Here is a 16,080-nt window from a genome sequence, read left to right as displayed (position 1 = left end):
ACTCTATGTATATAGAACATACACATTCATACATATGTTTATATGTATGTATATAAAAGGTATATATTTGTATAGTTATACACATATATATGTATGTGATGGCTAATTCTTTGTCAGCTTGACATCAGCTATAGTCACCTGAGAGCATAGTGGGGAGCAGCAGGCTACTTCCCGCCGCTCATCTCCCAGATAGCTTTACCTGAAATAATTACATGGAAACTATATTCTTTTAAACACTGCTTGGCCCATTAGTTCTAGCCTCTCACTGGCTAACTCTCACATCTTGATTAACCTATTTATAATGAGTGTAGTACCACGAGGTGGTGTCTTACCGGGAATATTCTTAACCTGCATCCTTCTCGGAGAGGAGAGCTATGGCGACTGGCTCACTTCCCTTCTTCCCAGCATTCTGTTCAGTCTACTCCGCCTATCTAAATTCTGTCCTATCAGCCCAAGCAGTTTTCTTTATTACTTAACCAATGAAACAACAGATAGACAGATGATGCTCCCACATCATGAGAGGATGGAACCCAACTGAGAAAATGACTCTATAAGACTGAGCTGTAGACAAGTATGAATGGCATGTTCTTAGTTAAGAACATTGAGAAATTGATGGGAAAGGGCCCAAACTATTGTGGGTGGGGATAGCTGGGGCAATGGTATTGGATTGTATAACAAAGCAGACTGAAGAAACCATTAAACAGCACTTCTCCATGGTCTATGCACCAGCTCCTGGCTCTAGGTTCCTTCCCTGACTAAGTTCCTGTCTGGACTTCCTTCACTGATGAACAGTGATATGGAAGCATATGCCAAATAAACCCTTTCCTCTCCAAGTTGACATCGACCATGATCATATATAACAATAGGACGTGTGTGTGTGTGTGTGTGTGGGTGTGTGTGTGTGTATTCAATACATAGGAATTTCTATCAATAAGAATCACATGTCCTTCAAAGGCTTTGTGATGTATATTGGCTGTATATATAGATTTTAATGAATGCCCACCTTACTCAGTTTGATAATGTGCATTCAAGCATTTGCTTTGGTTGAAATTGTTTTCACATAGATAAGTGACAAATTTTTAAGCAAACTGATATTTTAAAATAAGAATACAGAGAACTCATTTAGTAAATCTTTAGAATATATGTTTATATATATATATATATATATGCACTAAAAATTGAAAAATTTTATACTATACCTAGAAGAATTTTTAATTTTATTGTTCATTACTTATTTGTTGGAATATTAAAGAAGAAATGTTTCATTAAAATGGTAAAAATTCAGAATTTAACTGATTTACCAAAACAGTCTTCTCCAATTAAATTTACTATTTTTATGAACTAGTATTATATTAGAGCAAATAGATGTTTGCGATGACAACTCTGCCAACCACATGATTACATTAGATGGTTTATTAGAACATGTCCAATGGAATAAGAATAATTTAGCAGCAGGGTGGTGGTGGCTCATGCCTTTAATCCCAGCACTCGGGAGGCAGAGGCAGGAGGATCTCTGTGAGTTTAAGGCCAGCCTGGTCTAAAAGAGTTAGTTCCAGGACAGGAACCAAAAGCTACAGAGAAACACTGTCTTGAAAATAAAAAAAAAAAAAGAATAATTTAGCACTCAATTACTTTGGAAAACTTAAACAAAATTTAAGAAAATTAAGAGAGAGTCCCAACAGATTCCTTTGGGATTTGTTTCTGATTAACATTTTGCAAGCTAATACCACTCAATATACCACAGAGCACCAAGCTTGTATAATTTAGTAGCAGAGTATGTTGTAGGTATTAATTTTCCAATATGCTGACCCTCTGGTTGACCAGGAGTGGCCACCATTGTCACTGTCCAGGTCATGAAAGATTGTTTGAGGGCATGTTGCTAGCCTAGAAATGGATTCAAGTTCAAAATGAAAAGCATCATTTTAACTGTGTATTAATTCACACTATGTAAATCTGAACATCCAAGTGACCATAACTTATGTGAGTGTTCATCTATACATAGCTTTGCCTTAAATAACTACTATTTATGACGTTAGGAAAGCAAGTAAATTCACATGCCTTTTAGTACAGTAATACTAAAAAAACAGCTGATTAAAAATGTGCTACATTACTCATCTTTATTCCTTCATGTTGACATTTGTCTTATCCCAACCTTAATATGTAACCATGGAAATGTTTATTATATTAGATATGCTAGATATGCTAAATTATATATATATATATGTGTGTGTGTGTGTGTGTGCGTGTGTGTGTGTGTGTGTGTATACACAATTTTCCAATATATATTTGCAACAGTGAAAGTCTCATCTTTTTGTGTTTTATTTTCTTGACACCTTTGAATCTGTTTATATTTGACACTAGAGCAATTTCCTTTGTCTTTGGTTTTTTGAGAGATTTGTTTGATAAGGAAAACCACATATACAACATATTTATATTAAGAATAAACCAATAATTTCTATCATACAATAGTATTTGAAAATGGTAACTGTTGAGGCTGGGTAAATAACTCAGTGGCTGAGTGTTTTCCACTCTTCCGTCTAACATCCAAGTCACATGACTGCAATCCCAGTGATTGTATCTTAACATCTGAGTCAGTTGGGTGTAATTCCAGCTTCATGTAATCCAATGCCCTCTTCTTGCCTCTGAAGTCACACTCACACAGAAACATACACATGCATACATATGAATAAAAGTTAAAGTGTCAACATAGTTTAAAATATGGTTGCTGAGATTTCATGGATGTAGTGGTGTAGGTGTTCCTTCTGTTTGGGTGTTGCTTTCATTGGGCAATGAATAAAGAAACTGCCTTGGCCTAGTTGATAGGACAGAACTTAGGTAGGCAGAGTAGACAGAACTAAATACTGGGAAGAAGGGCAGAGTGGCAGACAGCATGGATCTCCTGCCTGAGATGGACACTGGTTAGAATCTTGCCAGTAAGCCACATTCACGTGGCGATACACAGATTAATTAAAATGGGTTAAATTAAGATGTAAGCATTAGCCAATAAGAAGTTAGAGCTAATGGGCCAGGAAGTGCTTAAATGAATATAGTTTCTGTGTGATTATTTTAGGTGTAAGATAGCCATGCGGCCAGGAGGACAAGCAGCCCACAATGTAGCTTCTGACATTAGTAGGAGAATCAAATTTACAGCAAACTCATTAGTTCTCTGGTTCTTAGCATTTTCCAAACCCACTCCTGCAATGTGCCCTAAGTATTAGGTATGGGGATGTTCTTTAGATGTGTCCATTGGGACTACTCAATGTGAGCTGAAACAGGATGACACCAAGGAACATGTCAGACTGGACAGAAAAAAGACCATGAAGCCTCAGCTATACACAAAGCACTAAGAAAACTGAGAAAACCTAGGGATGGCAGAGGTGGCCTTTCCCAAGGAAGAACACCAAAAAGCCAGCATCAGTCAGTGCTGAAAACATATACAGGTAGCACTAAATGGACGGAACAGCTTGTATTTAAGAATATATATATCACCAATAAAGAAAAAATATGTCATTGTACACTTAAAGGATATAAGGGAGGGTTATATGAGAGGGTTTAAAGAGATGAAATGTGGGAAGAAAGTTATAATGAAATTATAATCTCAATGTAAAACAAATATTAAAAAATCATGTAAAACAATATATAATTAACGTACTAATAGAAACTATAGTTACTGTCTTTTCATGGGTCCAGAGTAGTTAATCTCTTTTTTATGAGTTGTGATATTATTGAAACAGATTATCTTACAGACCCTACTCTACAGTTTACCTTATGTTGACAATGACTTGAAAAGTTCATGGTACATACTTTGTAGATGAATGGTGCTGAGAAGAATCTTGGCTTTACTTTTTTGGGAGGTCAATCAAGTACAACATCAGCACCAAAGAATGTACTAACTGTGATCCCACAAATTCATTTCTAAATTAACATGTATAATGCCAAATACACAGAGAAAAATATTCTTCACATCATCTGACATCAGGCGAAGGATGAATACATTGATAAATCATCCTAGAGCCATCAATAAAGGTCCTGGAAGGTGTCCTTTTCTCTTACTCTAACACTCTGTTCCTCTCTTTATGTTAAATCTTAACACGAACTTCAGAGTTCAGTTCAGCTTTTCTAGAATAATGGCCCTCTAGCAGTAACCACTTTTTCTTTGTTCCTTTTCCCATTCATCTGCTTTTCTTCATCGCATGGCACTCCTTTCTCTCCTATAGTTGTGCTGCTGGAAGTTGACTTCATCTATCAGAAGATTCTAGTCTCAACTGTTCTTATAATACTTAGATTATCATTATGTCAGAAATTTTGTCAAATATTACAGTCTTGCTAAAAGTTAAGATACAAATTATGTAATATCATATGTAGAAATTATGTTATTAAGACTACATACATGTATGTACTTTTATAAGTTTTAATGCCATGCTTGAACAATTACTTACTGGAGTATGATTACTGTTGTCTGGTTGCTGTCCTGCCCGGTTTCTGTCCTCCACCAGGTCCAACAGCCATTCAGCCTCAAAGAAATCACACAGAGGTCTATAGTAATGATAAACTGATTGGCCCATTAGCTCAGGCTTCTTATTAACTTTTATAGCTTATATCAAACGATTAGTCTTATCTATGTTAGCCACATGGCTCAGACAATCACATCTTACTTCTTCTGTGAATGGTACAGGACTGGGGAGGAATGGGCTTCCTCCCTCCCAGAATTCTCCTGTTCTCCTTGACCCACCTCTACTTCCTGTCTGATTGTCCCACTTATACTTTCTGCCTGGCTACTGGCCAATCAGTGTTCATTTAAAACATAATTGTCAGAATATAGCCAATTGTCACGCACCATAGGACTATTACAAAAAAAAGTTTCTGAGATATCACAAAATTCAGAAAAAAAGATATCCTATCTACTTGGTAATTATTTATAATAAGAAAAAGAAGAAGGGAAAGAAGAGAGAGAGAAAAAGAGGAAGAAAGGACATTTACCTAAACATGAAAAGGAAGGATCCCAGAAGCCTATATAAAATAAGAGAATATCATTAGGGAGAATATACTTTTGAATTGTTTAGATTAATTACATCTAATTACCTCATCATTACATGAAGTAGGAAAGTTTGAACACTATCATCATGCTTTATATCCTTATTTTCTACCAGGTCTAAATAAACAAACTTTGGAAGAGTTTATATATTTAGTAATCAGCAACTACTTCCAAAAATTCCTCTCCCACATTGTGGGGTTTGTGCCCAGGATCTTTTAATTTCTTTTCCTTTTTGAAGAAGAATCTGCCAAGCAGGATTTGATCAAGCCCACCTTTGGTGTTGCCAGCCTGCCTAAATCTCAAGTCTCTAGGGAGTTTTGGAAATGTCACCTGAAAGAAGCACAGCCAACTTAGAAAATCACTGTTTACATTTTCTTCATGCAGATAGGGACAGGTGTCTTTATCTGTCTGTTGGCAAGTTCTGAACTGGGAGAAGTTTCTTTAAAAAAAATTCAGTAAAGTTTCTTCTGAAATAAAAATTTAAAATTCTAGTACACTTAAAATCATGTATAGCTGACTGGTTTTCCTTGAAACCTCTTCTGTAGTTGGTGTCTCAGAGGCCAACCTCTGCCAACTTCCTATTTTTCAAGTCACTTTCTCTTGTTAAGTTTGTTCGTTAGAGGGTGCTATAACTTAGTCCAAGAGCCGAGTCTGTTGTCTCCCTAACCTTCCTTAAAGATCTTGTCCCACAGTTATAGTTATGAATACTTTCAATTCTGTATGATCAACAATATTTCAGATACAGGTAAATATTATCTCCAACTTGACATTACCTTTGGTTACTGAAGACTATAGAAAACTCAACAGAGATGGATATATATCCATATCTTACCGCACCACATCATTCAGTAACACACACACACACACACAACACACCACAACACACCACATCATGCACACAAAACACTATGCATGTACCACATAGACAAACACACACACATACACAACCACCATTTATAGATAGCACAAAGGTGTCACATACACACATACACAACACTCACATACTCTTCTGTACATACACCACACTACAAATACATTCTATGCACACATACACACATATTCACCATCCCCACTATACAGATACACACATTCTCACCATTGCACACTATACTACACACACACACACACACACACACACACACACAATACATACACATAGGTTCCCCATTCTTCCCTTATACCTTACTACCCTCCATCTCACACTACACACATAGTTCTGGACAAATATTTATTGACTAAAGAGTTGTTAAAATTAAACAGGGGAAAATAAACAGATAAACCTCTGTGATATCCAAATATATATAAAAAATACAGTTCACAGCAAAGTAAAAACAAATAAAATAATGAAATGACACCTATCAAGTATCAATCAACAGAAAATAAAAACTCAATATGATGCATTATATTTTAGACATTTCACAAGTAAATATATATATTTAGTTTTTCGAGACAGGGTTTCTCTGTAGCTTTGGAGCCTGTCCTGGCACTAGCTCTTGTAGACCAGGCTGGCCTAGAACTCACAGAAATCTGCCTGCCTCTGCCTCCCGAGTGCTGGGATTAAAGTTGTGCACCACCACTGCCAGGCCACAAGTATAATTTTTAAGTTATTTCCAGTTATAAGCATTATTAAAATGTATAAAAAGGAAATAAAATAAATTTTCCTAGTTTAAATAATGAAGATGTTTTGAGGCCACTTTTGTAATTTCTTTCCACTTATCCTTGACTATTGCATTACTTATAAAACCAAAGGCTCAATATAACAAGTTTACTTACTTCTATGTTATGAAGGAAATGGTAATGTTTACTTTAGGTTCCCTTTCTTCTCTTGTGGAGATATTATTCTATCTTCTTGATTTCAATTACAACATCTTAACCAACATTTGATAAATGCTTTTTAAGAACCAAGACCTCAAATTATATCTTCTATAGCAAAACAAACAAACAAGCAAAACAATAAAAATAACCACTGTCTCCAATAACAGAAATTTCTACAATAACAACAGGAGCAACAAAAACAATATATGCCCAATTTTTATAGTGCTGAAAGATACTATGCAAACAACTTGGGAAGTGCAATAATCAAGTTTTCACTGTGTGAGCCAAAAAAGATACATTAAAAAGTGGTAGAACAAAATAGGACCCCAGTACAATAGAGGCATGAATGTTACAGGTATAACCAACTACTTTCTGCATATATTTAAGGCCAGTTCTTTAGGATGAAACTCATGTCTTACATCCTTAATGGGACTAAGAACAAGTGGCTGGGTAGGCCATAAGCTGTAAGTGAGAACCAACTAGTATTATTTTGTTAAGTGTATTTATTGTTAAACAGCCTCCTAAGTACCTATCTTTATATTAATGGATTAGTGCATCAACATTCATTAGAGGTGCTTCTTTTTCCTAGTGGATAGTGATTATTAAAGGAACTCACAACTAGTCAAGATGTAGAAGACAAAAGACTAAATAATACTTAATCTCACATGGTACATTTGTATTACAACCCCTCTTCCCATGGCAGAAGTCAGGAGAAAAAAAAGCCATAAATAGTAGATGACTACAATACAACAATGTTGTCCAGACATGATAGAACAATCATAGAGGTAAAGGGGATGTTAAATCCATTTTCTTCAAGTATGTGGTCTGAACCACATACTACCCATTGATCCAGTCAATAATCCTACATCCATGCACATATGGGGAAAAGCAGGTGAACTCAGTTGCCTTAGAAAAAGTACATAAAATGAAAATAAGAGGAGATAGATAGGAGAAGAATTAGAGAGAAAGAAATGGTTTGTGGCTTTGATCAAAATTTACTATGTACATGTATGAAATGCTCAAACAATAAAAAGAAGAAAGCTAGGTAGTGGTTGAGTTCAGCTGCTTTTGTTTTCTAGGATACACAATCTTTTGAATGAGGGGGACCCTCCCAAAGGTATCTCTAAATTCAGATAGATTGTTAAGTGCCTCAGTAAAGACCCACACCAAACACTATGGGGCCATGGGGAGGAACAGATTAATCACTACCATTACCACATCTTTAAAATCAATTTATCAAGATCATAACGTTGCAATTAAAGGAAACTTGCCAAAGCACTTAGAACAAAAGATAGGCCTGTAATTTTTTTCTCCCTAACCCTGTTCACACCAGCTGTTTCCCCTAGTTGGTTGTATATAATCTTACTTTTCTTTTCATATTTTCTTTGTGTTTCTTGATCAATCTACAGCTAGAATGGAAGATGAATTCTTTATAGAATACCAATGCCCCATACAACTTGCTTTGGCTATTTTTAATCTCTGAAATACAATAAAATAAAGGTCATTCATTTAACTAGCATAACAAAATTGTTGGGAGGGAAAACTGCATATATTATATATGTCAATTTATTATAGATGATAGTGTTCTCTAAATGACTTTAAGTTTTCCATTTAGTACACGTTACATATTTTATCAAAACTTACAAAAGAATATTTAAGAAATAAATTGAGTGTAGCAGTTTTTTACTTGTTTTGTTTTTTGCTTATTGAATAACAAATGACTTTTTTCTCAATTTTTAGTGACTATATTTCAATATATATTTATTGAACACATGTTAAGTTCACAACACTCTTCTGAGTGCTAAGAATACAGAGGTGAACAAATTAGACAATAAATTTTCTGTCTCATAGAGGGAGATAAAAACAAATAAAATAGTAAAACTATTGAGGAAATAGATATGGCTTTAAAAAAGGACTTAAGTTCAAAGAAACTCACATGGTGGTATGTACTTTATCCTACTTTTAAAAAGTAGGAATGGGTAGATCCTTGGGGCTCCCTAGCCAAACAATATGGTATTCTTGTCAATTCCTCAAGAAGTGAGTTTCACTGTCTCCAAAATAAGGTGAACTGTGACTTGAAGAATGGCACTTGAAGCTGTCCTCTGGCCTCCACATGCTTGAGCATATATATAAAAATGTATCAGTTTACACACAAACACATACACACCTCTGTATGATATCAGATAGTAGGTGATAAAAGTTGCAGGAAACAGTACTGCTGGAAAGGAAGAGAGGAACTCGAAACAATAGAAAAGTTCACTACATAGGATGAGACAGGAAAACAGCATGCCAGGTAGAAAAATATCAGGTGTAAAAACCTAGCTGGAAAATTATATGTGCTACAGAATGTTCCAGAAACTCTTTGGAATAAGCTAGTGTAGTTGGAGGCAGCTCATTAAGTTTCCGGCTGCCCAGACCCAAAATAACCACACAGAAACTGTATTAAGACATTCGCCTTCCCTCAGCATATTTTTTTTTTTCGAGACAGGGTTTCTCTGTGGTTTTGGAGCCTGTCCTGGAACTAGCTCTTGTAGACCAGGCTGGCCTCGAACTCACAGAGATCCGCCTGCCTCTGCCTCCCGAGTGCTGGGATTAAAGGCGTGCGCCACCATCCCTCAGCATATTTTAAGGATGTATTTCAATTGCTTTTGTATCAGTGTTAGGAGTCTGCTCAGTATCTGCAGGAAGCAGCCCTTATACAAACGAAAATGTAAGAATGAATTACAATGTTGTTGTATTCAGTGTAGGCAGGAGTGCAAGCTCTGGACACCACCTATATCACCTCTCAGCCATTCTGTTACTGTAACCAGTGACCTAGCAAAGGAACTCTTTATTCAGCAGAAGTGCTGGAGGCTTCTCTTGCCACATTTTCAGTAGGAAAAAACACTTTTTCCCTGTGTTATAATTGAGTGTCTTCCCTAGAAAGTCTCAAAGGAATTCATGAAAACTATGAAAATGCACTTACTTTTGGGCCAAGATGAAGATACATGTAACTTGATGGCTACAAAAGGCTACTGCTAAACGGTCAAATTATAACAACACAATACCTAAAAATATACCTCATGAACGTGGTGATTTTTCCTACAAGGCTTCATCTAGTGTGAGGCATCATATACCAGAAAAATGAAGTGAACACAATAGAGTGAATGTTGAAGAAGGTAAAGATGATAAACCAAGGAAATCCGAAAGAAGAGGAAAAGAGAAGAGAAAGTTCATATTTGTCTGGGAGGCAGTCACAACTCACTGTCTGCTAGAGGCCTGACATTCCCATACTTTGCCCACTGACACACTCTCAAAAGAAGGGGAAGGTGTGATCAAAAATTGGAAAGGGTAAAAATAAAAAGAAAGGAACACAGACGTTAGAAGCACATGATGTTTTCCTAGAGTTTTGGTCCTACATGAACCTATCGCAGGCCATTCCTGATAAGAACATAAAATGATCATATAACTTTGTATCATTTTATGATCATTTTATGTTCTTATCAGGAATGGCCTGCGATAGGTTCATGTAGAAGTGGTTGGAGGGGGAGGAGTGAGGTGAAGGGGAGGGAAATGTGAGGAGGGGAGGAGGCAGAAAGTTTTTCAATAATAAAAAAAAAGAATTGTATTAAAAAGTACAACTGTCAAAAGAAGATGGAAATTAAAAGCTTTTCTGCCCAAGAAAAAAGAACATAAAATGATATTTTTTCCCCTTAGAAACAGAGGTTGGAAGAGTAATTTAAAAAATGTTAGTAATTAAAATATCTGTATGTAACAGGAAATATTTTATTACTCCTTTACACTCTAAATTACTTCATGCTTTTGTTATTATAAGTTAACTTTGAATAGAAATTAACATGTAAAAAATATAGACAAATAGAGCCAAATTTAATGTTGATATATCCAGTGCCTCCCTTAGAGAGGATAGCCTGTATAGCGAACTACAATCTTAGAACATTTATCATCAAAATCTTACAGAAAGAAAAACTTGGTAGGATTATGTTGTGCAAGCAAGCACATAGATGAACACAGGCAAACTTAAAATGTACTGAAAACAGGTATTAGTATGAGAGTCATTAAGTCAACCTTAAAATCAAATGAGTATCCTTTTGGGAAGAAGCAAGGGAATGTAAAAAAGATGGTATCACAGCAAGATGTGCATGCAAAGAGCATCACCAGAGGATTGTCCAGTTCTAATGTGCAAATCCGTGCTAATCATCCAAGCATGTGTTCAATGACAGAAGTAAGTAACAAAGAGGAATGTGCATTAGGTCTTTTAAGAAGCAACATTAAAGGAAGCAGAGATCAATTACCATTTATCTAGCAACTTCTATGTGGAAGACAGCTGGCACTTACTGCCTCATTTTATTCTCGTATAATCAGGCAGGGGTATTTTAGAAAAGTAATGCATTTTATATATACAGATAATTATCAGCCAAACTTCATTTCTAAGGTATCTTGAAATCAGATAGAGCTACTTCACAGTGCTGGCCATTGGAAGGCAAACAGAAAGGAAAAGAGTCATTTACCAAACAAGATAGTATTAAATATGTATGATCCTTCCAGATTTTATTTTATTCTTTAGAATCAAAATTGTAACTACATTCTATGACAGAGCCAGAGAATGGGATCCATATGCCAGCCACTCAAGAGCTGCTCAAGTCACACTGGGCCCCTCAAATGAAATCCGTCTTCCATTAAATCACTAAGAACTCAGAATTGTTGCCACCAAAGCAAGCAGAGACTGCCTAAGACATTTATTAGATCACAGAGAGAGCAAGTGATGGAGCTGAAACAGAGCTTGCTAGGCTCCAAAAACTAGGCCCTTCCCAACCTTTCACAATTGTAACAAGAAATCTGATTACTGGTATACAGAGTGGACATGACATGGTAAACTCAGAGTAAAGTGTGATTAATCATGTTGTACTGAAGTGTGATTGCAATGGAGTGAATTTTTACTTGTTTCTTTAACTTAATGCTACAGAAGATAAGAATGAAAAACAAAACAAAAACAAACAAACAAAAACAAGTCCCAGAGGTGGAAAAGTCAATGGTTTACCAGGAGAGTTAAAAAGCTCTTAGATATTCCATCATGGTGAAAGGGGCTATTATTTTGGAATTATCAATGTCATACTGTGGAACTTAAAGTTAGGGATTGAAACTAAGAAAATGTTTCAACAGCACTGAGATTGTGAGTGAGCTACAGTGTCCTGCTTTTGTATAGATAATAGGTATCCAAAATTAGGTTTTCATGCTTGGTAAAAAGCATTTTCCTGAGTAGCCCTCGTCATCAGAGTTTTAAATGAGCAGCCTTGTGATAATAAGAAGAGACCAACACGTAAAGACTTTTGTCATGGATCTTGCTACTTTGAATACTATTAGAGCAATGATCCGGCTTCAGCTTTCATGTATGATGTCAACCTCCACAGAGTATAACTAAATAATTACCTTAACCATTTCAGGTGAGCACTGGAAGCATGGATTTTTAAAATACTTTCTGAGACAGGATATCCCCATGTAACCCAGAATGAATAGAAATTGCCATTTAGTCAAAATTGATCATGTAACTGGCCATCCTCCTGTCCTATTCCCACCCATGCTGGGATTATAATTGTTTTGTGCTGCACAATGTTTACTCTCCCAGATTTCCAAGAATCCCACCACCCAATCAGTCTCCTTCTAGCAAGTTTTCTTATTTCTCTTCAAAGCCATTCCCTCTTAGGAAGCCCCTCTATGGAGGCAGTGGAAAGGTAGCATACATGACTGGATATGAACATATGCATATATGACTGTCTTATAAATGCCAGCAATCTGTTGAACACTAAAGATTATATAAATCTTAGCAGCTTTACTGATGCTTCATACACAAACAGCTGTTCTTTCTTGATCGCCTGATTAAATATGCTGCAAAATTTCTCCCAAGAAAAATCTCACCAAAGTTGATTCCAGCAAATGCTCTCTAACATCCTGCTGGCAGCTTCAGTTTCTAGGCAGTCTAATGAAAGACTCAACCAATACCATTTTGTCCCAAGGGGATGCTCTTTCTTTTCCAGAGGTGAGACATTTATATTAGACCAAGTGTCCTAACTAGCCTTGCCTCAGTCCCTTATTGGCAGACAGTCACTCGACAACTCTAAAATAAAAGTCTGTTATATTAAGAAATATTATGTAGATAGAAATTTTCTTTTTAAAGTACAACTCTCTCAATCTATGAATATGTTTTGTATCATATTTGTGTCAGTATACAGTTTATATATCTCAGTAAATAGAACAATAAAAACCTATATAAACAAAGTCAGAAAATATCTTCAATAATATTAAGGTTATCATCTATCTGATTGTAAATCCACTAAACCACCAATAGCAAAAACCATTCAATATGGAATGCCTCAACTGTTATTTGCATAATTGATGATAACAGGGGCAGGTATCTGCTTAAACTTGTGTAAGCAATTTGAGGAAATTCTTAATGCCTGATGTTTAATCTGCATTCGTATCTATAAAGAGATCTTATTTTCCTTCACAGGTAGGTAGCTATTCTACCTTAGATCAGATGCCTTACATTTATGAATCCATGGTGTCTTAAAGTCAGCACTGCCATACTTGATTCTCTGTTAAAATTTAACTTCAAGAAGCCAAAGGTGTCTATTTTGATCATTTGATCTTTATAAATTATCATATCTCTTGTTATCAATGAAGAGAAAACTTTATTGACTAAATACAATCTAGAATTTAAAAAGATGCTACATACAAATGCATTAGGATCTTGGGAGAAGAACATACAAATCACACTACATTTCTGACAAAATGTTAGCAAATGTGTCATATTTACTTTTCTGCTAAAAAAAAAAAAGTCTTTTTATGCAATTTTCCCAAAGCCTGGAATTTTTTTCTCTGTGTCTTTTTTAAAGGCAGCTAACCAGCATGCCACCATATGGTGAGACAGTACTCCTTCGGGAAGCCTTGCTTTGGTTACCCTGACTAATCCAAATCTCATCACAATTTCTTTACACCCTTTAGCCTCTCTCAAAACATTTTGACCTTTGTAACTTTATATATCATTTTATTCATGTTTGTTTTTAATTTATCTTCCCCTACTAGTCAGCAAGTCCCATGACAGCAGGACCCAGGACAGTTCCAGAAATAACTTCCTGAGGCTAGCACAGTGCCTGTAACATCAAAGAAATCCAATTAGGATTTGATGAGTAAATGAATACCAACTTTCTTTTTTTGGGAAAGAATCTCACTATATATCCCTTGCTGCCCCAGAACATGCTACATAGACCAGGCTACCCTAGAATTCACATAAATTCACCTCTCTCTCCCTGCTAAATGCTGTTTTTAAAGGAGTCTGCCACCACACAAGGCTATAAATAACTTTAAATCAATAAAATAGGGTATTAGAGTAGTACAAACTTACCAATAATGTTTCACTTTTATCTTAGAAATTGAACATGTTTTGTTAATCAGTATGGATCTTAAGAAATTGCAAAAAAAAATGCTAGACTTTATAATTGCTTGCTATTATTGATTAAGAGTGTCTTTTCTTCTTGTTATTGCTTAATACAGTTTCCTGACTGCCCAGAACCCTGCTGACATGTATTTTGATTTTAGAATTCATATATTCAACAAGAAAGAATAATATTCTGTGAAAATACTCATCACTATGTCATTTGTCTGAAATAATACTGCATTATAGTATTTTATTTATAAATTGTTTCCCCTAATTACTATGAGGTGATAATCCTAAATAAGGCAGTTTTCAAGGACACACCCATTCACTGATGTGTATGCTCATCTTCATCCTTTTGGAAGCATTGCTAGATGCTAGTATCTTTCTCGGTATTGTTTTTGATATGTCTAACTAGGGGTAAAGCTGAATAGCAGGCTAGGATGATACAACACTGAAAACTCAGTGTCTGTTCCTTCAGAGTACTGTTTCCTTGGAAACGACAGAATTAAGATAAATGTAGAATGTTGTGTCTGCCTCATCTGCTGTGTGGGACTACACCTGGATTAGAGCAGCTGATTTTTTCACATAAAGGCCTTGTACCTATGTATATAGATAAACTAGAAAAGTAGACAATTTAGGGGCAGCCTTTTCTGACTTAAATGACCCCCTCTGAACTTTTTAAAAAAAAGCAGCCATGTTTGTCTTATAATGGGAATGCCCCATCTCAAATCTCTAAATTTGGGTCACTGTGGAACCCCGTACGGAGAAAAAAAAATGTGCAATTGATGCAGAAGCTCCTGTAATACTAAACTCAGTGATAAAGTTAACTTGACATCTGTAGCATGAGGCTCTGTGCCTTCACAATCCTATAACAGCAAATATGGAGTTACATCATAACAAGCTGAACTTCTAATGCCGGAAACATTTCACCTGAGGGAACTGCTTTTAAAAACTCCCTGTGATGCCCCATTTTCACAATGACTGGCTAAAGGTCCTTTTTGTTTGTAATAGCCAGGACCTGGAAACAACCTAGATGCCCCTCAATGGAAGAATGGATGAAGAAAGTATGGAATATATACATATTAGAGTACTACTCAGCAGTAAAAAACAATGACTTCTTGAACTTTGCATACAAATGGACAGAAATAGAAAACACTATCCTGAGTGAGGTAAGCCAGACCCAAAAAAAGAAACATGGGATGTACTCACTCATATTTGGTTTCTAGCCATAAATAAAGGACATTGAGCCTATAATTCCTGATCCTAGAGAAATGTTTAGCCATATTTTAATAGAAAACATGAACAGGCAAAGAGAAGCTTTTTTAGTTTTAGCAGCCCTGAGGTCGCAATATCCAGTGACCAGGGTACTGTAGCCCAAAGACTATGATTTTCAAGCCTGAGAACTAAAGACTTATGAAATCCTGCTTGAAACCCAGGAGGGCCATAGTTCTATGTGTTCAAGTCAGAACAAGATCTCAGCTTTCAAAGCCAGAGGTCTTTGACTCGAGGAAATAGTTTTAAAGACACAAATTTATAGCTCTATATGTTCAGGACAGATTCATATTGGTTTAGTCTTTGAAGGCAAACAGCCAAGCCCTCAGAAGATAGGTTAAGGGATCATGAAGTTCAGATGTTGGCTCCCTTGTCTTTTATAACTGGAGCCTCCTCCAGTCCTCAAAGATCAAGGTATGCAGCTCTCCCATTCTGAAGTCTCAGGCCTCGAATTTCCAATACTGGATGGCCTCTGGAACAGTGCACCATCACGATGCTGCTAAAAGTCTCAGGGCTCTTAGGTTCT

The sequence above is a fragment of the Microtus oregoni genome, unplaced genomic scaffold, assembly GCF_018167655.1.
Source record: "Microtus oregoni isolate MIOR12 unplaced genomic scaffold, Mior012 000031F_ref0000149, whole genome shotgun sequence".
Lineage (NCBI taxonomy): Eukaryota > Metazoa > Chordata > Mammalia > Rodentia > Cricetidae > Microtus > Microtus oregoni.
This window is presented reverse-complemented; position numbering follows the sequence as displayed.